The sequence below is a fragment of the Parasteatoda tepidariorum genome, chromosome 4 (assembly GCF_982258835.1).
Source record: "Parasteatoda tepidariorum strain Cologne lab strain chromosome 4, Ptep-v5.0, whole genome shotgun sequence".
NCBI classification, from domain to species: domain Eukaryota; kingdom Metazoa; phylum Arthropoda; class Arachnida; order Araneae; family Theridiidae; genus Parasteatoda; species Parasteatoda tepidariorum.
In genome coordinates this window covers 74,072,487-74,100,477 of record NC_141758.1, presented here as the reverse complement: position 1 = coordinate 74,100,477, position 27,991 = coordinate 74,072,487, and the positions used below count along the sequence as shown (strand labels likewise).

The window sequence follows — 27,991 nt, the reverse complement described above, 5'->3', positions numbered from 1 at the left end:
TTTTTTCTGACTCTTTAAATACAAACAAATACATATTTTGGTATTTTTTAATTATGAAAAACGCTTTAATAGTTACTAAAAAGAAGTTAGATTATTAAAATCATATTTGTACTAAAATATAAAATCCAAAAAAGTAGAGTGAAAAATAAATTTTTTTTTCATTCACATTCAAAAATGTATCGATTTTATAAATTAAAGAAATTTCAATGAATAAATCTTCCTCTTAGATCTAAATAACTGCAAATTTGAAAAATTTTACTTTTAAAGCAGAAAAAGACACCGATGTTTCATGCGATATTTCATAACCATTATTTATTAAATTTTATTAATATTTTTCACCTATTTTTACTTAAAATACAAGAAGAGAAAAGTATGAAAAATATGTTTAATAAAACTTCAGAGTTAAAGGGTTAAAAATCAGATGGTAGCACCGAAACTCTTGTTGTGTATGGACACTTCTGTCTGCACTTTACTGGACAATTTAAAGCATGAAGGAAAAGAAAAAAATAGAAAACTCTGGTAAAACCAGAATAAACCATTAAGTTTCAAATGCCGAAAAATCTTCGAAAAATGCAGGAATACTGCAGACTCAAACAAATAAATAACCCAGCAAAAATTTGTTTCTTAAGCATTTTTGCAGCATTTGAAACTTTATTTACCTTAGGTTTCCTTGAACTCACACTTTCTCAAAACTTTAATTTTTATAACACCAATGTTGGTGAAACAGAATTTGCCACGAAACATTTCTTCGGTGGTAAATCGTCCTCATAAAATGGTCCACGAGCACGGTCATTTAAACAATATTTATTCATTTCAACACGAGTCACGTTCTCTTCACCAAAACATATTCTCCCCCCCCCCCCACACCCGGAAAAAAAAACTATTTACTATCTTGCCATTGATTCGGTAAATATTTCACTCACAAAACAGAATCCGGTGAATTTTTCTGTTCAACAAAGCAGTAAAGCGGGAAAAAAATATGGCCGCCGAATATTGAGGGCGATAACACCCTTTTGACAAATCATTCACAAAATACAATCAATGAAAGCAAAATAGGCAAATAGAACTTAACAAAAGAAAAGCGGAAATCATGTAATGTCGGAAAATTGTACAACCTACATCGACAATTCCAACGATTCATTAACAAAACTGGAAAATATTAACAAGTTCGCAGAAAATCAAGTCAAACAATCAATATAAAAAGTCTATCAAGGCCTTTGTATAAGGTTATTTTATTAAATATTGAAAAGTCTACTTCCAAGATCAATAATAAGTACTATTGCAATAACCTGATTTTAAACGTATTATAAGCAGAACCTGATTATTCAAACCTGATTTTGTCCTCTAACTATTAAACCATGAACAGATGACATATTTTATTACCCAATTTTGTAATTGCGTAGTAACTTTACAAAGATATGTGAAAACAAAAATTTAAGTAATTTGCCACATGTATAAAAAAACATACAACTTGCAATAATATCGATTAAATTATCACTTATAGACAATTAAATCAATAAATTTTAAGACAAGGCCATTCATTATTAATAACTAACGCAAATTATTATGAATGCATGAAAAAGTAATAAAACTTCAATCATCAAAATTAAAAGTTTCACCAACTGTTCTTTTATTCTTCCGAGGAAAAAAAATAGTCTGCAATTCTAAACTATAATTTAGAGTAACAAATATTCAAACGAACACCCTGAAATCAAGGACGTAAATGACACTAGACTTCCCGAATTACAGTAATTTTATCATTACAGGGAATTAAAGACACTTTCAAAATAAATGTCATAATTTTATGCCAATCCCATTTAGAGACCTCCCGAAATCGTCTTGTCGTTTGAGTAATTTAAACAAGCAAACGATGCGATGAAACACTTTCAAAGAGTATTTGGAAACTAAAACAATCCAGGTGGAACAGGTTCCCCACCTCATTTGAGTAATCAAACCAGTTTTCTGATTCGCGTAAAAGACCCCCTCTTTTTTCCCTCCCACTAAAATGTTCCAAGGTAGATTTTTGTAAACGTAAATTTTATGTCGAAGAAATTGTAGAACGCTGAAGTTTAGAATTGATGGCTCAATTCGTATTTAATTTTGTTGTAAATCGTGGATATTATCTTAATATATTAACCCTTTGACGCAGAATTTCTATTTAAAATATTTTTCATTATTTTGTACCAAATTAGGTTAAAATAAGTTAAAATATTTACCATTTTAATGCATGGTTATGAAATACAGCACGTACACCCAGTGAGCAGAAAGAATATAGTTTTTATCATTTTCTCTCCGGTGATGAGAACATTAGAATCCAGTAAGATATTAAAATCCAGGCATCCAGGTCAAATAATATCAAAAGTACCAGTTTCTTTATTAAAAAAGAAAACTACGATTTGTTTTAAATTTAACGAAACAAAATATAATAAGAATACATAGCGGGGAAAGATAAGATCACTTACTATGCGTAACGTAAAAACGGAAAAAATAAAAACCCTCGTTTACATAAAAACAGTTCTGATTTTTAAATAATTTTACAGCCATTATTGAAATTTGGACACATAACATGGTGCGCACAATATGGCAAACTGGGGCGATTTATGTACATCAAATGTATCTTTTACTAACCAATGAGCTAGAAACTAACTCGTTAATTTTATAAAATAAACAAAACCAGACATGCATTCATAAAAGAAAAAAATTAGTTTTAGGAAATTTAACTTATAAAAAAAGCAATGTTGCTCCGGAACTAATTATTTGATTGTTAAAGTGCCTTTTTTTTTTCTTTTTTTCAAAAAAACCATACAAAGTAGCACAGCGATTAATAGGAAATTCGATATAATTTCAATTTTAAAAAAAATAGACAAGTTTATAAAATGTAATGTTTACAATATCTGTCGTCTATGGCAGCGGTTTCCAAATGGTGTTTCGTGATCGTGGAACCCGAGGGTTCCGTAAAAGAGTTAAAAGGGATTCCAAGAGTAGAGACTTTTTTTAAAACAGTTTTCTTTATAAAAAAATTTGAAAAATTTAAAAAAAAACATTTTTGAAATCTGCAACTCTTAGATCCAATCAATGATTCATTATTTACTTATTATTTCGATTTCCTTTATGAAATTATATTTTCAGGGGTCTGTCCAGGCCGAATTTACTACCGTTTAACGGTACCTTCACAAATTCAACTTTAGGAAAAACGGTAGTTTCACAAATTCAATTTTAGGAAAAACGGTAGTTTCACAAAATACTTTTTCTTAAAATTTCATTTTTGTATCCCTTAAGAAACGATAAATCCATATTTTTGTGTTGATTTTTTAATATAATTTTTAATTTTTCACAAATTACGTCTAAATTTTCACAAAATAGGTACCTGTCAGAAAAACCTAGACAGACCCCTGATTTTAAGCAAAATGCTAAAGAGAGAAATTTAATAATATATAAATATAGATCAAACTTTTTTTACAATTATGAATTATAAAAAGGACATGCATTTAAAAAAAAAAATCAATAATTCATATTGCGCTTTTCAAATCAAAGTGAAATAACTGAATACATTTATAAAGAAATATGTTTCCCTAATAATTTTAAACGTTTATAATAGTTCTTTTCATTATAGCAATATAAAAACAAATTTTTAGCTAGACTAGATTCATCTACAAGACTGAATTCGCCTGTCAAACATAAAACCTAATTTAAGATTATCGATGATAAAACATCTTATTTTATTCATCTTATTAAATATAGAAAAAAAAACGTCTAAATATCAAAATAAAGTAGTATTTTTATGGATAATAAGCACAGAATTTTATTTAACAACCGTCGTTAAACAGCTGTCCCAATTTTTGAGTTTACGACTACCAGTGTTTAACTCCGTAACCTTGTAATTTTGAACCTAAGCCAGAAGACAAGAGAACTCAATCAGTACCCCCAAAGGTACTGATTTTTTATGGGAACTTGGAGGGCTCAGTCACCCCGACAGATTTTAACGTGCACCAGTCACCATTTAATTAATATTCGGGGATTTTACAGGATGGGTGGATTCGAACTCCCGTTCTCTCGAACAAGAGTCCAACGCCCACCAACCAGAAAACCCAGGCTCAAACGTACGTAATTGTCTATTTATTTAAACATGGGGGCACCAACGAAAGAGGCTTGTTTTGAATTACTTTAAATATGAAGTTGGGTCCGCCGGAAGCGACTTGCTTATTTAAGATTCCATAGCAGAAAACAATAGAGAAACGCTTGTCCATACAACACGAGGTTTGCTTTCTCTAGAAAGACTACCAAGCACTATGAAAATCGCACACCGCTCAATTCTACCAACAAAAAATGTCTAGGCTTAACTTGAGACAAATATCTTTTGGAAGCACACCAAGTGATAAAATAATTTTCTTTCTGAAAAAATGAACATAGAATTAGTTTCTAAGATGAATTTTTTTTTTTTTTTTTTTTTTGAAACTAGGAAGAGTTCTCCATAACCTGGATGAATTTTGACACTTCGCACACACATCACAATCAAATTGAATAGAATCGCATGCAAGCTGCAAATTCAGAAGTCCTTCTGCTTCTATTCCATTCTAATCAAATAATGCTTTTGTCCGAAATCAAAAAACCGTGACCCAAGTCCGTATAACTTTGACTTGGAAGATATTTCAAGATGCGTCAAGCGAAGATTGGAAAAACAGTAGGTATAAAAAAGTAAAAAATAAATTGAAAATAAAAAAAAAATTAGTAAATAAAACAGGTTCTGCCCACGTGGCAGCAAGGTGGGGTATATCTTTGACAATATTTAGTGATGAAAAAAAAGCAAAAAACTCTTCAAGGACTGGTCGTAAAAAGGGAGTTCACATCACATGCAATTGTGGGCGATAGCCTGTCCTCCTTTCGTCGTAAACTATTTAAAGAAAACTTTGAAAATGACTAAAAATGCTGAGGAGTTGTAGCAAGTTTGATGTTCCGCGTACTTGTTGAAGCATTGATGAAAACTAAAAGGTGGGACTTAGTTCATCATAATATTTTAATTTATTGCTTTATAAACAAACAAAAACCCCAAGGTTGTTGAATATAAGCACCTAAAAGATAATTTGTTAACAAAAAAATAATTTTAATAGAAAAATTACTCAAAATTATTGGAACATAAACTTTTAATTTAATACTATAATTTGTATATTTATTGCCCGTACACTTAAACGAATAACTGTGAATATGTGAATATTGGGCATTATGTTATTGTAGATCTAAAAAATATGCCCTTGAACGCCTTTTTTTTCTCATTACTTTGTGTTAGTTTAGGTCAAAGTAAGTGAAAAATATTATATTTAGAATTTTAATAATTTATGGTTATGAAATACAGCAATTAAAAACCGGTGTCCTTCTGCATTGAAAGTAAAATCTTCCAAACAATTTTTCTGATTTGCAGTTACTTAGATCTAAGAGAAACAGTTGTCCATCATTGAAATTTCTTTAATTTTCAAAATCTATCGATAAAAATTTAAATTTTAATTCATACTTTCTCGTTATTTTGTATTATTTTAAGTAAAAATAAGTGAAAAAACATTAAATGTAGCATATTAATAAATAATGGTTATGAAATATAGCATGAAACACCGGTGTCTTTTTGTACGTTAAAAGTAAAATATAACTAACATGGCTCACTTCCAAACAATTTATTATTATTTTTTTTTTTTAATTTGAAGTTATTTAGGTCTAAGAGAAAGAATCATTTATTGAAATTTCTTTCATTTAAAAAATCGATTACTAATAAATTTTAAATATGGATGGAAAAAAAATTTCAAACTACTATTTTGGATTTTATATTTTAGTACAAATATAATTCCGATAATCAAACACTCTTTTAGCAGCCATTAAACTATTTTTTATAACTAAAATATAAATAATTTATAACTAATATTTTTGCTTGTAAATAGAGAGTCAGAAAAAAACTTTTCGAAAAAGACACCGGTGTCGGTACCATCAGCGCCAAAAGAAAAGCAGGAAAAGCCCATCTTCGAATAACAAGTTTTGTAAGCAATGCACCTGCATCAAAACAATTAGGGCCATTATAAATTTGCACGAAATGTGGAAAACATTTTCTACAGCATCAAATTAGGACCATTTTTAATTTCAATATAACTCATCGGTTTATTGATTAAAAGCTTACTCGTGTTATTAACAGGTAATTTCTTTTTTTGACCGGATCGGAAACACTGGAGAAAAAAATTAGGAAAAAGTTGAAGTTAATTATTATTAATTTATCAGGGCAATACAGCTAAGATTTTATAAATTATAATTTAAATAAAGTACGGATTAATTAAATCTGACATAATTTAATTTGATTATATTTGAATTTATATGGTAATTGCAATATCAAAACCTAAACTTCAAATTTCGTTTAAAAAAGTAATAGTTTAAAAGTCAAACAATGTATTGTAAAATGAAACACCAGATTTAAAAACTTTATAATAATCAGGCTACAAGAAAAACTTTCGATTTAAAATCTTACCATAGACGTGTTACTACATCTGCAAAATAAAAAAATAAACTTAACGATTAAAATCCAACATTACAAACATTTCCTCCATAAAACACATCTGCCCGGGCACAGCAAGTTTAATTTTCTAGAAGAGAAATACAACCCTTTCCTTTCAACTGTAATTCTGTTCTTTAATTTTTTTTGTTGTTTTTTTTTTAAAGAATTACCACTAATTCTAACATTTATTCCTTGTTTCATTTCAGTTGAGTAAAAACTTACATCTTTTTATATCTGGTGCGTTAGACAAAATATTTTGAAAGTAACACTTTTGAAAACACGTGACCCGGACTTGAATAGAACCGTGCACTGTACACGCAGACCACTAACTAAAAGTAATTTAAAGTAAAAACAGAAGGTAAGAGGGTAGCGTGAAGCCAATCGAATAAAAGCCAGTTTTTTTTTCTTCTTTCCAGGTCAATGGTGCATCTTTCTTTCTCTTTGCTTAAGTAAATCAATCACCAACAAGCACACAGACGGATGAGTTAAGAAACGCCGCGTTGACCCGAAGATGTTTAAGATTATGCTAAACTTAGGAACTGTTACGCAGTGGATGCTATTTTGAGAATTTGTTATGATCGTTTTTATAGATTTTCTTGAGAACCAGAAGTTATAAAAAAAAAAAGTCCAGCAATCTCTGAAGGTGGATGAAAAACTGCAGAGGAATTATGACAAGAGGAAGAGCTTCTCAACACTTAGTTGGATAAGTTTTTTCCTCCTGCCTGGGATTGTGAACTATTTTAAGATTTTTCTTATGTTTTTTCTTTGAATAACGAATGTCAAATCCTTAAATAAGCTGAAATTTCAAGCTTGAGGACAGTAAAATAAACAGTTGATATTAAACAGGCGAAATCTGATGAAGACAGGGAAAGAAAGAGCAGACACTACACTCTATATAGCGACAGGGCTGAGACTACTTAGAAAAGAATAGAACTTTTCTAAAAGAGGACAAAATATATATATACTTTTTTAAATAAACTTATACAATTTTCCTTAATATTAAAAGCAGTTTTTCGTCATATCTGAAAAGATTTTTTTTTTCAAGGCGTTCAAGACTCAGGACGACAAGTTACAATGTACGTTTGGAATATCAATACCTCATTATACAATGCGATATTTACCTATTTAAATGTTTGACATTATATTTACATTAGTCAGTATTATCGCTACCCAAATAAAATTTCTTAATTCACAATAATCATTGATAATATTAGAGATATTATCGTTGTCGATAATTATTGTATATCCGGTACTAATCGCAAGAAAATATATAATCGATTTAATGGGCAAATACTGTGTGGAATATCGGTATCATGATATTTAAAAAACATCTGAAATTGCACTTTAAATATATTTGTAACCCTAGATGCAAAAACAAGTTCCTCCTTAACATAACAAAACAATATTTGTAAAATCTCACCCCCTAAGGATACTGATATCAATGATTATACACCACACTTCAGTATTTCTTCAAAAAAAAAAAAACTCTAATTACTATCAGATATAAAGTTGCAAATTTAATGAGAAAAAAAATTTAACTAAATTTCAATCGCCAAAAGTTTAAAAAAAAAAATTCTGATCTCTTATAATATTAAACACTATAATTTCGTAATGATAAAAATTAACGTATTTTGTAATTAAAATTTTTTTTTAAATTTGTAATCGATTAATTGCATACTAATACTTTTATTAATTCAAAAGATACGATTTTTCAAGTATTTACACTAAATTTATAAGTTCTGTATTGTCAATCACACACCACTTTAACCATAACCAAGCCAGTTTTTTAGGACTATCTTTTACCAGCCATAATAGGAACGTCACTTAATTTTGAACCCGGCCAAACGACGTGGGCGACATCTGAGCTGATACCTCTTTAAACTTTCATAACCAAGATGTTACATGATCCCTGCCGCATACAAACGCCGGTTTTTCAGTGATTAATCAGACTGATGTTCTAAATCATTTTTAATGAAAGAAAATGGTATACACGAATAAATACAAGAATATTGCTACCAAATGTAAATCAGGAAATAAATTTCAAAATTATATTAATATGTACAATATTTAGTTTTCCTTAATAACTCGAATGATACTGTTTTTCAAGTATTTACACTAAAAATTTAAAAAAATACCCTATTTAACGGTAAAAGAACAATGGAATTCTAGAAGGATATTAACATTGGAAATTCGGGTAAATGCCGATCCCTAGTTCATAACAAATTAGAAGGTAAAATTGAATAAACTTCCTTTCATAAACTTATTAACTTATGAATCAATATGATCAAATGTATCGCTAGATTTCAATTCACATTAACTACGTTATGTATCGGATTTGTCACTGATCAAAATTTAATTAGAGAGCTGGAATGTAATATAACTATGGAATGTACAAATAATAGTTCATATTGTATAAACGAAATTATATTTTGTTTTTTATTAACTCATCCTGAATAGATATCGGCTCCCACTGATTACGAGCGAATCAAACTATTTGCAAAGGAATGCTATAATTCGAAAGAGCGCGAAACTCCGAATGACTTGAAGGAACAATAAAAGAATGGCATGCGAGAACAAAATTTAGGAATTCCCCAATCCGAAATAAGTGAAGTTAGAAAAATGCATTTTTACTTATAAAGTATTTGGCATACCATGCAAGACAAAAGCGAAAAATCGAATTTGAAAAAACTACGGATTGCCATTACATTGCCAAATATATACTTATTGCAAAATGTTTTATAATAAATTTATAGATAATTAGAGATTAAGCGAGGGGCATATATACTGAGTCTGGTTATGATACAAAAAAAGTTAAATCTCTAAATTTTATATATCAATAATTCTAATTAGTATCTCAATAAATTTCAAGATGTTGAATGTATTTAAAGGAATTTTTTTTATAACAAAAATTTTAAACTTTTCGCTTTATTAGTGTTTATGACATGCTTAAGTAAAATTAAATATTAACAGGAAAAAAAATATGCTTACGTAAAAGCTAACAACCAAAGGAGTCCTTTTTTTTAAAAAATAAAAATCTTTTGAAGAAATATATTAACCTATTTCTCGTTTCTTCTAGATTGAGTGAGCACCATACAAATTTTAGTTTAATTATTAAAAATAATGTCATTTAAAAATTATGTCATAAAAAAAAAGAAACCAAAGCTTTAACTGTAACAGGCAATGGAATTTCCGCTTTAATTTATGCTTTCGTAACAACCATAAGTAGGATAAAAAATAAAAAAAAGCCTTGTTGGGATATTCGAATAACACAACTCAATAACCTATTATTTTTTTTTTTTTAAATTGCCCCAAAACAAAAAAAGTAACATTTTAAATTTATTATTTACAATATTGTGCTTCATTAAAATAGATTTCTGGGCAAAAACAAAGCTTTAAGAAGTAAAATTTTGATTCGATAACGCCTCAACCTGTATCGCAGCAATTAGGGAAATTAAAAACGTGCGGGTCTTTTAAGACATAGCATACCAGGGTTCCAACTAAATTTTAGAAGTAAAATAAAATTCCCACGACTTTTCCAGGTATTTCAGGTAAATCCAGATCATATTTTTTATCAAAACCATGCACTTTTCATCAGAAAACTAATTTTATTATTTGTATGCCAAATATTTGAATTTGTGAGCGAAAAAATATTGATGGAAAACTTACCCTAAAATGCAGAATTTTTACAACAAATAATTGTAATACGCATTAGACTTATTTAACTCTAATTTCAATAACTGATTACTTTAACTGACAATTACTGGCTATTTTTCAGGTATTATGTAGGAACTTTCCAGGTTTTTGAAGAAGAAAAAAATTTAACTTTTTCTGATTACCCCCCCCCCTTTTTTTTTTCTTTTAGAGTTAAAAATAAATTTCTCTACAATTCCAGATTTTTACCGGATTTCACTGCCCCACGGGAGTCCTGCATACGAATGCCTACACTTCAAGGAATTAAAATGTGATATTTACATTTTAATAATTATCAACCATAATAACGCAGGCGATCGCAAGCACTAAGATTGTTCAGTGTGGAAGAAAATTCTAATTCGCACTCGTAAACAAATAGCTCCATAAATCAAAATCATAAGCAACAGAATGATGAAATACGAAAGCAAAGCACATAAATATCAACACCAAAACAAGCTAAATTAACAAATACAGTCAATTCGCTATAACTCGAAGTACGATAACTCGAATATTACTATAACTCGATTTTTTTTATGAGGTCCCGACCCTTTTATCTTCAATTTCATGTTAATTATTCTCGATTACTCGAATTTTACTCCCTTTAACTCGATTTTTTTTTGGATCTTTTAAAGCAAGAAAAAAAAACTAGGAACTGATATCTTTCCCCTTCCTTTGCTAAACACACACAATGTCTTTCGCACTCTTCATGGAGAAGCTAAAGCTGTCCCTCTTGAAGTATGTGAACAGTGGTTAAATGAAACGTTACCAAATTTACTTCAAGGATACAGTGAAAATGATGTTTTCAATATTGATGAAATGGGTTTATTTATTAAATGTCTTCCAAATAAGACTATGATGTTTAAGGATGAAAACTGCCCAGGGGGTAAAATGAGCAAGGAACGTTTGACTGTCCAAATTGGAGGAAATGCGTCTGGGACAGAGAAATTGCCCTTACTTGTTATTGGAAAATACCGAAATCCCCGATGTTTCAAGAATGTAAAAACTTATCCTTTGGATTACAAGTCTAACAAAAAGTTTTGGATGACATCAGCTTTATTTGAAGACTATGTAAGAAAATTGGATCGGAAATTCTTCGCTAAAAAAAAGAAAAGTGATACTCTTAATGGATAAATGCACAGCACGTAGTGAGCTACCTAATTTGAAAGCCGTAAACTTACAGTTTCTCCCGCCAAACACAACAGCAAAGTTGCAGCCGATGGACCAGGGCATCATAAAGTGCTTAAAACAGTCTTATCGTAAATGGCTTGTCAGAAAAATGATCTTAAATATTGTAAGCATTTAGAAGATTTGTAATTAATAAGCATTAATTAAATAATCCGACAATATTTTGTAAGTCCAAAACCGAAACTAACGGTAAGTCGAACTTCCGATATGTCGAAGTTTTTCGTCAGTCCTATCAGATTCGAGTTATCGCGAATTCACTGTAGTAAATACGAGGGAAGAGATTCCAGAAAATTGTGAAATTGTTACGTATTTTCTGCTTCGATGATTAAGGAGACAAAAAACAAAGAATAATCAACTTTTTCATGCGTTTGTAAGAACAAGAAATGGAAATGGAATGATACCAATGCAAATGCCTATGGCATGGTGAAAGTTATAGCCAGGTATTTTCTTATGCTGCATGAACTCGTCTTGAAAAGATTAATGAAACTTCTCTACGATCATATTACCTATTGAAGAATCATTGAATTTTAAGTGTGCCCTTGAAAAAGTCCAGCTTATATAAGTCAATGAATTTACATGTAAAGTTTTAGCAATACTGTATTATTTATTGCATAATTCAAGCTTTATTTTATGCTTGCAAGCTGAATAGGTTGAAAATTGAAACAAAGAAATGCATTAACATCTAAATTAACTGTTGAAAATGTTTTAAAAAAATATACTTTCATGATAGGGATTTTTTCTTCTACATTTTTAGTGGAGCGATTTGAACTCTAAAGGAACATTTTTAATGCCTTATTACTGATTTTCGTTATTTTTTCCAACTGCAGAAGGGGAAAAAAAACATTTCTTTCGAGGAATTATAGTTTTAAAATAATAAATTTAGGGAGGTCAATAATTTCATTTCTCAAAAAAAAAAAAAAAAAAAAAAAAAATTGTGATAGAACTATTTTTAAGTTAAAATATTTTGTGAAGAGTCGATTTTATGAGAAAATGAGAAGGTTCAGTTAACGAAGCCAAATTTTTCCAAAAATCACCCCAAGTCCAGAAATTCCCTAAGCGTAACATAATATTAATTTTTTGTGTTTGAAATAAAAAAGCAACAGTTTATATTTATTAATTTTAACTTATAAAACTGCTTATTACTACGATTAAACTTATAAAACTGCTCATTACTACGATTAAACTTATAAAACTACTCATTACTACGATTAAACTTATAAAACTGCTTATTACAATTAAACTTATAAAACAGTATTACTATTAAACTTATAAAATAGTATTACTATTAAACTTATAAAACTGCTAGTCGTGAAGCCAAAAGCAGCTCACTATTTGAGTAAAATTTTAAATTCTCGATCATTTTAGTCAATAAAGTTGATATTTTAAAAAAAAAGAACTCTAGATAAACTGCGGAAAAAAAGAAAAAAACAGAAGTGATAAAATATAAACATTTTGATTTTCCAAAGAGAAAAAAAAAAAAATCAGGTCAATAAAACTAAAGTTTCCCAGCAAAATGCTTAGTAATATCTCGAAAATAATGAATTATTCAATAAAATTAAGATAAATCATTTCTGTTTGTCAAAACATACAAAATAAAAAACGAAAGGAAAAAAAAAAATCACAATAAAGAAATGATTTTTATCGACCTATAAATATTTTCAATGTCCTTTCTTCACTAAAACAGTCGACAAATTTTTCGCTCACGCCTCCACAGCTTGAAGCATGACCTTCATTTTTCTAGTGCTGCTTTTCTGGGCCAAGAGATTCCGCTAAGGCGACGGGGAGGGGGGCAACTCCTCAAGCACCCCATCATCTTTTTTATTTACATTATTATCCTTGGGATGATTTGGGAAGGAATTTTTCACTCAAAGTTCTGTTTAAAGAAATCATTAAAGGAAAGAATGATGAGATCTTGAAATTGTAGAAAACGTATAAATGTAAACCCAAATTCTTATACTTTTTATCGTAGAACTTAGCTCACCCCTTGATTTGTTACAAAGTCAAAAAGTTTTTGGTTAAAGTTTAGAAAACTGCATGCGAATTTATATATTTAAAATTAGGTAAAATTCAATAGATATTTTGTCAGAAAATATCGAAAAACGGCAATATTTCACAACTTTTACTGATTAGCATTATTTTCGCATTGACCAATATTTTCGTAATCTAAACTAAATTAATCAACACCGAATAATATCGTATTCGATAGCAATCGCGATATTGTTTATACGATATTCATCACTGTCTAAAATTATTGCAATATTATTGCGTATGATAATCATCAACAGTTCTCACGTCGATATCTATCTTAGAACATATCGTCATTCCAATGTTTAAAAAATATTCATTTCGCAATGTGCTAATATTAAGTTTATGCAAACAAACCATTTTTCTAATATTTTTTCAAACGGACTGATTAAAATTTAAAATGTTTTTGTTTTTTTGTCGGATCGGGATCAAAAGTTACTCCACATAGTCGATGTCCAAATTTTACGGTTCTGGAGTTATAAAATATTCAAAATAGCGTCTCGGACAGAAAAAGTACAGAGTAAAAGACAGAAAAATACTGAGAAAATACAAAAGAAAAGCTGAAAAATAGAGGGTTCTTTTTGAGCAGGCATGCAAAATAGAAATCAAATTCACTCAAAGATAGGATTATAAACAAACCAGTGAGCTGAGAACCTATCCCGGATTATATATAGAATCTATTTTAAATGAAAATTGGCAGAACTGATTTTGAAAATCATTCTGAACTAATCTAATACCTTTAACCAAGCTAGTGATTGAAATTATTAGTCGTAAAAGCTTCAAAATATACATAAATGATAAGACATTTAAAACCAAAATGCGCATTTAGCACCAACTAAAAAAACAATCTTAATAGTTACGTTGACAAAGCGTTTCGTCACACTGCAGCAAGGTCAGACAAAACTTGAAGAAATGTTACATAAAAAAGCAATCACATGCCTCTGGAAATTCCACTTCCTTTATTAACATAAGTGCTGAAACTATTAAATAAAAACTCCAAAACGATTGTCGGCCATTCGGACATTTTATCACAATACAAATAACTTAGAAGTGCATCGAAGCAGATATCCTCTTCTGACACGCAAAACTGATAAACGACAACGCCTTCACGCAAACGCGGACAATTTTTGGAAATTAGGTACAATGAAAAAAGAACATTTTGGTCCCTAAACACATCTTTGAAACTTTAACTTTACAAGAACTCAAAAATTCGATATCAGATACTACTTCTATAACACCCAACTTTTGTATTCTGTAGAAAATAAACACACTGGTATCCTATCAGCCACAGATTTGTTTGGAAAATGTAGCCATTCTAAACTAAACTGCCAATAGTAGTTGTAAATTTCGACATAACTCTGTAGTTTTATCTTTAACAATCAAACATAACTATCATTCCAAAGAGATTGGATCCGCTAGTCGATGATTTGAATGTTTTCATACTATCAATTACGATGAATCACAGTAATTCAAGAGTCAGGCGGATCTTCAAAGCAAGCAATTTTTTGAAATTAGAATCCAAAAATATATATATATATTTTTTGTGACAAAATAGATTTATGAAAAGCGATAAGGAAAATAGAAATTTTCAAGAACTTAAACGATTCTAGACTGCCAATCACAGCTTTTTTTTTTTTTCCACATCTCTGTATCCTTATTTTTAACAATCGAAATATCTATCATTCAGAAGTGATAGAAGTCGCCCACTCGATGATTTGAACGTTTCCATATTGGTAAGTAACTAAGAATCACAGCAATTCAAAAGTCAATGCGGATCTTGAGAAACCAAAAAAAATTTTTTTAGTGACTTAATAGATCTATGAAAATGCGATGAAAAAATATAAATTCAAAAGAGCTTAAAAATTAAATGTCAGATATTAAGACACTTTAAAGATCACACTAAACTTTCTTTTTCTGATGAAATAACATAAATGGTATTGTAAAACAAATTTCACTCAGATGTCTGCAAAATGTAATCATTCTAAACTGCCGATCATAGTTTTTTTTATCCAAATCTCTGTAGTTTTATCTTTTAACTATCAAAAAGATCTATCATTCAGAAGTGATTGGAGCCTCCCACTCAATGATTTGAATGTTTCCATATTGGTAAGTAACTATGAATCACAGCAATTCAAGAGACATGCGGATCTTCTTCTGCCCTACTTAATAAGGACCACGACGATGTGTGACTGACTAGCCGTGACGCAAGTTGTAAGGAAAAGTAGCTCGTGAATTTCTTGTCTGGGTTGAAATCTCTGTTGCCGGAATGGGCCCGAGCAAGGGACGCATAATAATCTCTGTGAAGTCGTAGGAGTGATGTGGGAAGTTTCTTGAACCAGGTGAGTTCGAAAAACCTATGACGAAATACACAGCACACTCAAAACATTCTAGTTATTGGACAAAACGAATCATCAAGGTCATTTGAATATCTTGAATCAGCTTATTAAAGTGAATTACTGATTCGAAGCAGTGCTTCAAAAAGTTGATTTGAGCAATATACATATAAGAGCTAATTTTGCTCAATTATAAAAAATAAAAAAAATATTACAATCATTCAAATTTACCCTCGTTTAATTTCCGTTCAGTTGATAAGAGTTCTACAGTTTCAGAAAAGTATTTTAATCGCTTAACATTAATTTGAAATAAAAATATTTCTAAGTTGTATCCCAAGATATTCTTTATGTTAACTATATTGGGCTAACTACGTCATACGTTCTTGATTCAGAGAAGCATAAACTCTACCTGTACTCTAGAAGACTATTGCACAGAAGATTGCAACCAAGAAACCATAGTTGCACAAAAATTATGTTATGGTTGAAATAATAAATATTCAAGCCAAATGCGATATTAATTTAGGAAATAAAACGCATCCACAAAATCCTCTTAAAACCAATATATATATTTTCATTATTTCAGTTTAAATATAGGTAACCACTAACAAAACTTAACGCATATAAAATAAAGGAAATTAATTCACGGATCGTAAGTTTAATCCTACATGGAAGAATAAAATTTTTCTGCTACACATTAACTTCGAACTCGCGCTCTATCAACACCTTCTAGAAGTAGAAAGGCCTCAGCACGGATCAATTTAGTAGTCCGATGTGACGAAGTTAACTGCGCAGTAGACGAAAAATAAGAAAGATGTCATTACGTTAGGGGTACTAAGCTGCGCAGTGGTTGAAAATACAAAATATGTCATTACGTTTGGACTAGTAAGGGATATTTATGGTAACCCGTGCTGAGGCCTGTTCTTTCTAGGAGGTGTTGGCTCTATGCGCACAAACTGTTCTTAAAATAAGAGACAGGGCACACTATTGGGCATAATGAGATGAAATAATTCAACTGCGATTCCCTGATCTACTTAACTAAATTAAATACTACTTAACGATCGTATATAATTACTCATCTCAAACTATAATTAAATAGTTATGATTAAAATCCTTAGTAGTATCGAAATTTACACATTGCAGTGTAGACACAATAAAAAAAACTTACACAACGGACATCCGCGGCATTGTTATATATTGATTAAACTGTTGAACCATGATAGGGTTACAGTTAAATTTAACACACAAAACAATTTCCTCTTGACTATGCAGCAAAGAAACAATATCAAAGTTTAATTTATTTTAATTTGATTAGATACAAGTGTTGAATTGAAATTTAGGGTTGCGAGGCAAAAGACAAAATAAAAACAAATTTCATAACATTTAAATTTTTTTTTCTTAAAAAGAAACGCCTCAATCTTCTCGAAAGTAGAATAATCCTAGTAAACTTATGATAAGAGGGTTAAAATTAGGCTGTTATCAAAGTACAATTTACAAAACCTATTTAAAAATGGATCACAAAATTCTTATTAGAAAATCAGGTAAGAAAAATTTTATGAAAACTTCACATAAAAATCATGATCACCCTCTCAACCAGCGTCGACGCCCAACTTTGCAAAGAACAGGTGATTCCGTGATTAAAAAGGTTATAATTCCGTATTGGACACTTCCCGAAGTATAAAGGGGAAAAAAAGCACGCGATTCAGAATTTGCACACAACTGGTAACCTGTTTGCCAAGGTCAAAAAAAATTAACAAAAAACACATTTAAAATAAGAAATTTAACTTCGGCCACAAAACCTAATAAAATAAATTAAACTTTGGATAACTAAGCTTTAAATACAAAGATTTCAATAAAATTTCGAAACATTTCCATAATCGAACAATAAATTTCAGAGTCGATAAAGTTACAGTTATAGTGTCGAGCCGACTCATCGTAAAGTTTGCTAATAAATGATATTCCATTTTGAACATTAGATATGAGCAATAAAAGGAGGCATTAAATCAAAAGGCGGATAGAACAAGCATCGAATTCGCCATAAAAATTGTAAACAAATGTTACTCCTAGATATTAAGTTCATTGATTTCATTCGAACTGAAATGGAGAAAAGCATTTTGGCAATAGCTACATAATATCTAACGGCAAATTAATATTTAAAATGCGAATAACGAAATTTGCAACGTTACGATTCAAAAACGCAAACAACTTTTACTTCATAAAACGCAGATACTTATTCAAATCTCTGATTGGCTGAGTTAACTACGCTTCAACTTCCTGTGAAATATCGACTTAAATTTTATTATCACTTCAAAAAAAGCAAACGATTTTCATCGAATTTACAATTAATTCTTTATGTCATCCTATCACGTTCACTGTCACCTTAATTTCTTACAAAATGTTTCCTTTTTCCTTCTCTTCAATACTAAATACAATTAAATGGCATCAAATCAGCGATTGCAAGAGAAAAGAGAAACTCTTGGATCTAAATATATCAAAATAGGTATGAAACATTTATTTTGTAAAAAAAAAAAAACAATTCTCAACTGCGTAATCAATATTACTCAGTACAGAAGCCAATTTCAAAATGCTTGGTTACATGTATTTCACGTTCTAATTATAAAAAATTTTTAGTTTTACAAGTTATTTAAAGAAAATTTTAAACACTTTTATTCAGAATACTTTAGTATTATCTCTAAAATAATAATAATTGCATCTTGAAAATATTGATTTGAGATAACTTTCAGAACGTTGAATATACATAATATAGTAGCTATAACCGGGAAAAAAATGGTAATCATTACTACTGTAATTTTATATTTGTTTAACATCGAAGTAATGGTATGGCTAATGATGACAGAGTCAATTTATTCATTCAACAAATCTGATCCAGTTTTAACGACGCAGATAGTTTACATAGTTGAATAGTTTACATAGTTGTGCTAAATACTATGAGGGTATTAAACCTCAATTTCCATAACAAATCCTGGTAAAATTGAGACAAAAAAAGATAATCGGATATCCTTCGAAGGACGAAAATCGAATTTTACAATCTTAATTACTAAATCTGATAAGATCAGAGCTATAAAGGCACACTTGCCCTATAACTGAAAAATAATTTTTATATTCAACATTCAGCAGAACACATTTGTCGATATGAATTTTTAAAAAAAATTATGTATGGTGAATGCCAGATAATCACTGATACAAAAAACTATGAATGTCGATACTTGGCAGATATCGATATCTTACCTTATCAATACAACCAAAATTGTTGCCAATTATTTTAAATTGCGAAAAACGAATACGTAATTTTGTGAATTCATGGAAAAAAAAGTCGTAGTTTGGTGGGGGGTACAAAAATCCGCTTTTTCAAACTTTTTATAGTTTTTGTGTAAAATCTACTTACAATTTTATAAATGTGAAAACACTATTCTGTTTTTGAGAGATAGAAAATACACAAAACCATGTCTTTTAAGGAGTTATAAAATTATGAATTAAAAAATACAGCAAAATTAGGAAATTTTGTTACTAGCCAATGGCCAGTAGTAGTGTTTTTATCAAAGGCCACTTATCCAAAAGTTGAAAATTATAATTTTAAAAAAAATTTAAAAAACAAATATATTATTTATAAAAAGGATTTTTCATGCACTTCTCAAAATCTGATATACATTGCAATGATCATTTCTACAATGAAAAAAAGTAAGAAATAAGTGAAATAAAGCAATTTTGAGAGAATTATAAAATACCATAGTAAATTCCAATTTTTAAAAATAAAATGCACATTTTCGACGGAAAAAGTGGCATCGAGAGGCAATTGTAAGACAATTTTATAATCGTCATCTTTTATATTTAATCACCCTCTGCTCTAAACGGTGAGACTTTTAGTTTTGACTTATAACCATTATAGTGTCAACATCATGTCCATGTCTTTCACAATTTTGCATACAACACAGATGAATAAAATGTTAAACCAGAGGAGAAAAGGAAAAAAAAACATTAAATTACGAATTTTAAATCCGAAATAAAAATAAATATGAAAATGAATTAATTTCTTAGACCAAGGAGAAAAAATAAATACATAAAAGAAAGCATTTTCAACACCTTGACTTTCCAATTTACTTCCGGCCATATGGACGCGCAATGACCCCGAAATAATCGCGGTTAAGTCCAAGGATTTTGAAAATAGAATTAACTCGCGCGTTTCTTAAAAACTCATCCTTCAGTTAATTTATCAGATTAACAAGACAGAAATTTTCCATGAAATTAAGCAGAGATAGAAAGAGCTGATTAAATAAGAAAGCATGAACTTTAACTTCACTTTATAAGAAAACAATAGACCAGCGGAAGTTAAAAATTTAAATAATCGCACTTTGTAGACAATGCTCACCTGCATTTAAAACAAGCAAAATAAACTGAAAAAGAGCAATCACACATTGATGATGTAAATGCTGTATGATTGCTTAATAATCTCATCACAGACAAAATACCAATAAATTATGATAAATTTATGATTTATTTTATTTAGTGGTATACATTCAAAACACATGCTGGTACGAAAATTTAAACAAAATAGTTGTAAGATAAATGTCAAAACATGTAATACAAAAATTAACTACAAATATGCACAAGAGACATTAATGCATTTGCCTTGATAAAATTGATAGTTACCAACTTGATACCAAATTTACTATATTTCTTAATAATTACATTTAATAACGGCAAGATCAAAAAGATTGACTCGAGTTATATAATTTATTTTTGTTAAACTTAAAACATTAACGAAAAATCTAAATTAAGAACTCTTTACAATTCAGTGGATACAGATATATGGGTAAGATAGTTGAAGTCTTTATCAAGTACCAATATCCCCCCCCCCCTCAAAAAAAAAGCTTCTTCAAAAATTTATACAAAGCACAATTATATTAAGAAAGCATAAAATGCCCAAATGCATAAATAACAAACTCTGCACCAATAAATATTAATGCAGAAGAATTAAGTGCCACAATTGAAGGGAAAAATTAAGTTCATTGCTTTAAAATCAGCGTATTTTGAACAAATTTCTTTTACCACAATCACTTAACAATAAATACCTTCAAGACAATAATACCTTTATAATAAATACCTTCTTTCCTCAAATAGAATCTAGATTTTTTTTTCCTTTTAAAAAAATATTTTGTTTATAATGCACAACGCAAAGGCAGTTCTCTTACTTTCTTAAGCTTGCTTTTTTTTTAACAGAATGGTAGCTGATAAAATTGGGTAGCTATTGATTTATTCCATTCCAAAAAATTATTTTAAAAAAGAAATTTTTAAAAATCCTGTATGAAACTGAATTCAAAAAACGCTTATTAGATGCACGCATATTTTAATCTTCATTTTATTAATTTCCTTATTAAGTTCTATTTAATTTTGTTTTAGTTAAACAATAAAGATTTTGCTATTACCAATTTTCACTCAAATTTAATGTTTAAGGAAACGGTAAGGAAAATGTCATTAAATTTAAAATTTTATATATAATTACATAGACTATCACACAACAGCAATCCGACCGGTTCTTTCTCGATAAAATAAATATTTAAACCAAACACTACATATTTGTCAAAGCTCGCTAATACAGATAACTTCCTCAGGAAATTGGTTTTCGCGAGTTTTCATAATTAAAAAGGAAACCCCCGGAAGTGATATCTTTGTAAACTAGCAACATTCGAAAAGAATCAAGGAAAGCAGTAATCGCTCTGTTTACCAATCGTATTTTAAAAACCCCATTCACGAGGAGAAAAAGGTATCAATTCGAACTTACTGCTGAATGTGTCAACAATTCGATATTTATGAGCAATCACCAAATGGCACGCAACTTCCAAGTACCATACCTTCTCTTCCTGAAAAGAATGTTTGATTGGCCTTGAGCGAAGTATTTAAATTATTGAGCTTGAAAACAATCCTACGCGCTCTTATTTCGTTCCATTCTGAGGAAAAATTACCTCATTGTTTAGATAATGTGTAATTGCTTACTAAGTCACTTGGAGAGACAGAGAAAAAAAAAATCCAACCAAGATCGTTATCGATTGGCAGTAGAACACTATCTGCCTCTTATACATATAAAAAAAAAATCGAAATTTTATCTGAGAGACATCGACAAGTTAAAAGATAATTATTAATTTAATATATTTTACCCCATTTTGAAAGCATAATTCGTATGCCATATTAACTCTTTGTCAGGTTTCGGTAGACCAGGTGTTAAAACTTTAAAATTTTAACCTGAATACCTGTGTATAAGATAAGTTTTAAAGTAGCAGGGGAGAATTCGAAAGCTTAAGTCATTTAGGAATCAAACAAATTTAAAACGTGGGATTAGGGACAGTAATTTATTATCTACTTATATCATTTGCCCTACTCACGAGGAAACAGGCTACAGTGTTTAGTGAAATTTCTTTAGGTAAGTACTCAGCTTCGTAGCTATGGAGGGGAAAATCGGATTTTGAGAATGAAAAATCAAAGAATCTTTTTCCTCAATGAAGAAGAGGCATAGTTTTCTAATAGTTTAAAATAATAACCGAAATACTATTGGAAATTCCTAAAAAAAAATAGTATTTCTGTAAGCTTTGACAGTATTGCATAGCCTCATTTTAAATAATGTAACCATGTAGAAAAGTTTATGAAATCCCTAGTACTAGAGATTTCCTAGTACATACTGCTTCCTTTTTCTTTCTCTTCATGGGGGGGGGGGTCATTAATGCGGATTATTTGACAAAATCTCGAATAAACACTACCTTTTTCTCCAGCTAATCTGCGAAGTATTTTTCCTTTTTTTTAAAATATAAAGCACATGCTTTCAACTTTCTGCGCAATGCAGATTTTTGTAATATGTCCAAAATACTATTAAATTAATAGTTAACCCGAATTGGAAGAAAAGTGACGGCAACCATTTTTGAAATTAGAGAACTGGACACAAAATATTTAAAAATCAATGATTTATCAAAAATTTTATTAAATGAACAGAACGATACAAAGTTTTAAACTAGATGTAGTTAAACTTGCGATGATATGCACTAAAGGTAAAATCATCAAACGGTACTAGAAAGTAGGTAGAGCGAAGAGATGAAAGAGAGAAAAAATAGGAACCAGTATTTATTCAACAACACTATCTTTAGCGATTAAAAACAAATTAAGACAGATACAAATTGATCAATTAAATAAAGACACCAACTACTTAGTAAATACATTTCACTTAATGGAAGTTTTCAAAAATGCACACCTTGTTTTAAAAACCGATTGACAAAAGGCTTCCCAAAGAAATGAGATTGAAATTGGTTCTCAGCCTAGTATCTAGGTCACTGAGACACTAGACAACACAAAGTTTTGAAAAGAATAAAAAGAAATCTAGAGGCAGACAGTTTATTGACGAGACTTACTTTTTATTGAAGGAAAATCGATGAAACAGAAAACGTCCAATAAGCGGAAAGAACCAATAATCAAAGCCTGGTAAAATGGAAAGAACTGCCGAAAATAATATTCATCACAAAGCTTTTAAATTAAGAATAGTAATTGCTTTCTCAAGAACCCAGTCTATGTTGGTATTTTGGTAGCGTTCTAGACCTACTCCAGGGTGCGTAGCATTTTTAAGAAGCGCTCATTTTTTATAAGTCCTTAAAAGTGCTTTCGAGGTTTATAAAAATTGCTTCATTTTTTATCTTCTAAAAAGAAATTTTTTCTTTGCCGTGTCGATTATCGTTACAAAAAAAAAAAAAAAAAACGCACGATTTTCACAATTTTTTCTGAATATTTATTATTTTATGATTGTGTTAAGTTTTTGAAAATTGTTTTGAACTTTATCGTTTAAAGTTAATAAATTAACTTTAAATGATAGAAAAAAAATTTTACTACTGCACAGATACCATTTTTCTTTTCTTTGAAAAGTGATTAAAAATATTTTTGAGTGCTTAAAAAGTACTTATTTTTTGTTAAAAAATTTGGCTACGCACCCTGTACTCAATGACTTAATAAAAATTGGAAATATACCTTTAGTTTTAAAACCATAAAATAAAGAGTCATTAATTCAAATATAAATTAATATTAAACAAATTGGTAATACGACTAGCAACTATTCTACAAAAGCTCTTTAAGCACGCATTTCGAAAAGAAAAACAGAATACGTATCATAAATTTATTAAACTTACGTTTAAAATTACAATAAACGTCGGACGCTTATTCTGACTACATATCCCTACCCTATAATTTAATATGGAGAACCTCACTACTACTTCAACTTCAGATAAATGGGTACCAGTTCGCCTGGAAAGTAAAGGCGACCTGTGCGCAATACTCACCACATAGTCATAATTATGCCATTTGTCACGCGATTGTGAAGCAATAATGTTAAAGACTCCCCTGGCTAATAACGCGCTACTGCGACATTGCTTAATTTTACTCAGTTTATTCAGAGTAAGTTCTTTATATACTGGCTAAATGAAATAAATCAAATTGTCTTTAGAGTTTATCCGAATAACTTTAGAAGAAACTTTCACCTGCAGTAATTTAGTGATTAACTAAATTACTTCTTTCATTACGGTATTAGATGCAAAGAGTGCCAATGGGCTTATAAAATTTCCAAATATTTCCTGAAACTTGGACTCCAGTACCAAACCAGTTTTTTTCTTTTTTTTCTCTTAAACATTAATACTGCCGTGCAATTGAAAAAACGTAGAATCCGAGAAAAGTGGCTTGACAGCTTTTTTCTTTCTGTTGCTATAATGCTAAAACAGAATTTCAGAAAACAGATAAAACGAAATTTATTTTTGAAAAAATATTTTTGCAACAAGTAGTTCATCATACAGAGATGCAAATTCATACAAATCCCAATTTTGAATTTTGTCGCTTACGTTGATTTTTCCTATCGCACGACAGAATAGGAGTTAAGAATTCTACAAAAGAAAAAAACAAGTGACCTACCAGAACTATTAAATTAGAATATGGATAGCATACTAAAAACATGTTGCATGGGTGAGTGGTAGAAATAGTTCATCCTGACTATCATAACCACTAGATAAAAATGCCAGAAAATTCTAAAACAATTCTTGATCCGAATAAGAAGTTCTTTAAAAACGCGCTCTATCATGCCAGGGCACAGTCACTCTTACAAACTACACCAATGACGATGGCATTCTTACTTTTTCCAATAAAAGATCTCAATGGGACACAAAAGGTCACCCCTGGTCATATCCTTAGAACACCTTTTTGAACAGAGAAGGCTGAAGTAGGCGTGCTTCGAAAACTAATGATAAATGAGTTCAGCTTGGTGTACCTAATCTGATAATGTCTGTACAAATGAGAAATCGCCATTCGTAACCAATGTGTTAGATAATTGGTTTGTCATAACAGATACTTAAAAAGCAAATAGATAAATTAAAATGTTAACTTATTGGATTTGCTGGTCAACACTTCGCTATAGCACCAGATTTGGGAATTTATAGATATTAACACAAGTTCAATGATGTGTTATTACAATAGAGTTTATGCATACTATAATAGATATAAAAGTTGAAACTGTGCAAAGAGAGAAAAGAAATTTGGGAAATAAATAAAGATTGAGCAAAATCAACGCGACTGTGTAAAAGTGTCCAAAAGTTTAGCATTTTTCAATGATCAAAGCGTTACATAACATTAAAAATTCATTAAAAAAAACTTCACTTCAAAAAAAAAAAAAACTGTCAAAGATGTCGCGTGTAAATTAAAAGGATAAAACGAAATGACCTAGATATTAAACAATCCACAGCCTCGATACCTGGCTATCATAAAGAGAAAAAAAAATTAAAAACACTAATAACCTATTCTGAATAATGTTTTAGACTTAAAATTTAAAAGGTGAAAAACAATTACTGAAAATAAAAGAATTATTTATTACAATGCCATTAGAATTTGAATAGCCTTTTTTAAAAGAATCGCAACAAAATAAAGAGACTTCAATGGAGAAAATGATAAACATAAAAATATTTAGACATATACTGTTTTTCCTTTTAAACGTGTTGTGACATCAATTTCCGATAGAATTCAAAGGTATATAAAAGTACAGAGGTCAAAAGTTTAAAATGATTGACCTGAAGAATTTCACGCTATACTTACATGAGAAAACTATTGTTTTGAACGCTAAATAACGAGAATTGTTCATTTTGACCCCGAATAGCAGCATTTCGTATAAATTTAAAGAGAACTATTACGGTATATAAAATTCCAAATAAAATCAGTTGCTTTTGGAAACTTATTCCTATGGATTTAGAATGTGCACTTCACTTCTATAAAACATTCGAAATAAGTCATAACTGGATTACTAAAGTATAGTTTAATCGCATTGCATTTTTTTCTTTAAAAATAAATCAAATTGTGATTAAAAAAAAAAAAAACGTTAAGCGTATAATTTTCAATTATCAACATACAAAAGTAAATACAAAACTAAATAAACAAAGGGAAAGACTTAATCAGCAAAAGATCCCTTCGCGTTTAAAAAAAAAGTTGTAAATTCATCGAAACGTTAAGGTTTTTAAAAAAGTAATATTGTGAAATTAAATCACAAAATAAAAATTTCCCACAAAATTTTAACTTTTAAAATTACCGATAAACAAATAACATCAGCATACTATTTTCTATCAAAAACTTTATTCATGCATGTTAGACACGCTATATCACTAAAAAAGTTAGTTTGCAGCATTTTTATAAATAACATTTAAATACAGAATTAATATTATAAAGAAAACATTCCATAAATGAGATTAGTATTTTAAACAATAATTATCTTTAAATTAAAAATTTCAAGAAAATAATTACAATTATAGAATATTACTCCAAAGTATTCCCAGAGTTTAAAACAAATCAAAGTAACGAGCTAAACAAAATTAAGTATTTTAAACAAAACTTTTAAATACTATGGAGAAAGAAGAAAAAAAAGGGTACACTTTTTTTTTTTTATTATTATAAACTAACCCTAACGTTTCGCATTTTTAACAGTCTATGTTCTCGACAAAAATTTTAAAAGCATTGCAATCATCTGACTATAGTAAAATTTAGTTATTATTTAGACTTGATAGTACACTGAGAGTAGTATAATAGAGGTTTTTTACTATAGGTATTAATGAAACAAACAAAGATGCCACTTACTTTTATAAACAAATCTGACTAAGATTATAAGATCCAGGTGGTTTAGTTTACTACAAAGTAATGTTATTTTTCTTAATTCCGGGCAAGTCCAACACCTAATTCAAAATCCCACTTCACTTATAACTTCACCGACTGATTCAGAATGACAACTTCTCTCATCAAAGGTAAATTCCAGTCTGCGCTCTACAACCATGTGAAAATGAATCCCGCACAACAATCAGCGCCAGTGTCCGCGGTGCGTCTAAAACCGTAACTACTCTCCTCCGTTCCGTAAATGCACGTGTGGAAAATGAGAAAGAAATATACAAAGGTTTTTATCACGGATTTGGAGGTGGACCGATCGCGTATTGACCTTATTTCTCAATTCTTGGGTATTCCTTAGTTTTCACAACTGAGGAGAACATCGTGCTTTTTCCATGAAATAAAACACGGATTTCCGGCTTCGGTTTTTTTTTTCTTTCGGAATAAAAAGATTCTACAATCGTTTATATCTTTTTTAATGGTGTGAAAAATGAATTTAAAGTTTTTATGAATTTTAAACATTTTTATACCACACAATGAATTATTCATTAAATATGCATAAGAAATAAAGTCACACTACTGTTGTTCACTAATATCAAAGAGCAGGATATTTCTCAAATTCTGGTAGAAATCAGTTAAATTTAACTTACAAATTTTCGACACTTTACAAAATATTTACATACATTTCTTTAAACTTTGAACCACCTCCCATGAAATAAATCAATAAATAAAATAAAAGGATCGGATTTTTTCCAAAAATAATTTAAAGTTAAATCTTTTGGATCATTTTAAATTTGAAAAAAAAAATTAAAAAAGCAATAATAATAAAATTTTAATAATAAACAATAACAATAATAGCAAAATTTTTAAATTAAAAAACACTATATTAAAAAGGAGGTATTGAATTTGTATACAGTTACAGAATAATGATATTGTAGAATCCATATTTTACTTAGATTTTAAAATATTGATTACAAGCAATTTTACACTAAAAAAAAAAAAAAAAAAAACATGAAAAAAAACACAAATAAAAATAAACAAATGTGTGCCGTTTTCACTTTGTTTT

The 27,991-nt window shown here is 29.4% G+C and overlaps 1 protein-coding gene across 2 annotated transcripts in view; it reads right to left on the bottom strand.

Moving 5' to 3' along the window:
* LOC107457179 (CD109 antigen) overlaps positions 1–27,182 on the bottom strand; it is a 67,049-nt gene extending 39,867 nt beyond the window's left edge. The window contains exon 1 of one of the 2 annotated variants that reach the window (XM_016075277.5): positions 26,905–27,182. The gene's annotated coding sequence lies outside the window, so the exon portion shown is untranslated. The remainder of the gene's footprint in view (positions 1–26,904) is intronic. The other variant, XM_016075279.5, reaches the window with a different exon arrangement.
* Between the last annotated feature and the right edge of the window lie 809 nt (positions 27,183–27,991).